General features: G+C 33.6%; 1 pseudogene; it reads right to left on the reverse strand.

Moving 5' to 3' along the window:
- Positions 1–388: 388 nt before the first annotated feature.
- LOC122109915 lies at positions 389–488 on the reverse strand (annotated as a pseudogene).
- Positions 489–857: the final 369 nt, after the last annotated feature.

Below are 857 nucleotides of genomic sequence, written 5' to 3' on the forward strand. Positions count from 1 at the left end.
GTCTCCTTGCCTGGATTTTCCCTCTCTGGCCTAACTCTGTGTACTGTGATGACACACTTGGTGTGATTCTCTGGCTTAGGACTGTTCACTGGAACTCTAAAACTGCTTTCTATGCAAGAGCTTGTTTAACCTTCAGCTTCTCCTCCACCATCTTCCCGGAACCCTCTATGAGCATGGTTTAAATTTTATTTCTTTGGGATAAAATGACAATGTTATCTAATTTCAAGTTTTATAAAGGTTATGCTATGTAAGGGCCTTTCTAAGGTGAAGATTTAATACACTGATGTCAAACTAACCTTTAATTCTATGAATTACATGTATTGTTACACTTGTATTTTTGTAATCAACTTTTTAACAACTGTTTTTCATTTCTTGCATTTGAAGAATGAAAAATATGGAATACTTCACAAATTTTCATACCATCCTTGGGCAAGTACCATTTTAATCTCTGTATTGTTGTAATTTGGGTAGACCTGCTGCTGAAGCATGTAGTATCCTCTAAATTTAAGTAGTTATTGATGCAATGTTTATACAGGCACATATCCATGGTTGCCTATTTGTAACAAGGAACCCTTATTGTTCCTAAAAATGCTATTGATCATATCTCTCTAAATTTCTGTCTATAGTGGAAAAATTATATTGTTTGGTCGATTATTCACATTTGCAATTTTTTGTCAATGACTATTTTGTCATTTTCATTTTAAATTTGATCATATTTTGAAGCGTTTACAGCTAAGTCCAAAGGTGATGGCTTTTCAAGTACTTATTTATCAACTGAGTTATCTTTGTGGAGCTAATGGATTCAAAGTAAGCCTTGGTTAAGATCTACTTCTAAACTTCTGCAGCTTAAAATTTCC

The sequence above is a fragment of the Dipodomys spectabilis genome, unplaced genomic scaffold, assembly GCF_019054845.1.
Source record: "Dipodomys spectabilis isolate Male_0828 unplaced genomic scaffold, ASM1905484v1 ptg000070l, whole genome shotgun sequence".
Taxonomy (NCBI): domain Eukaryota; kingdom Metazoa; phylum Chordata; class Mammalia; order Rodentia; family Heteromyidae; genus Dipodomys; species Dipodomys spectabilis.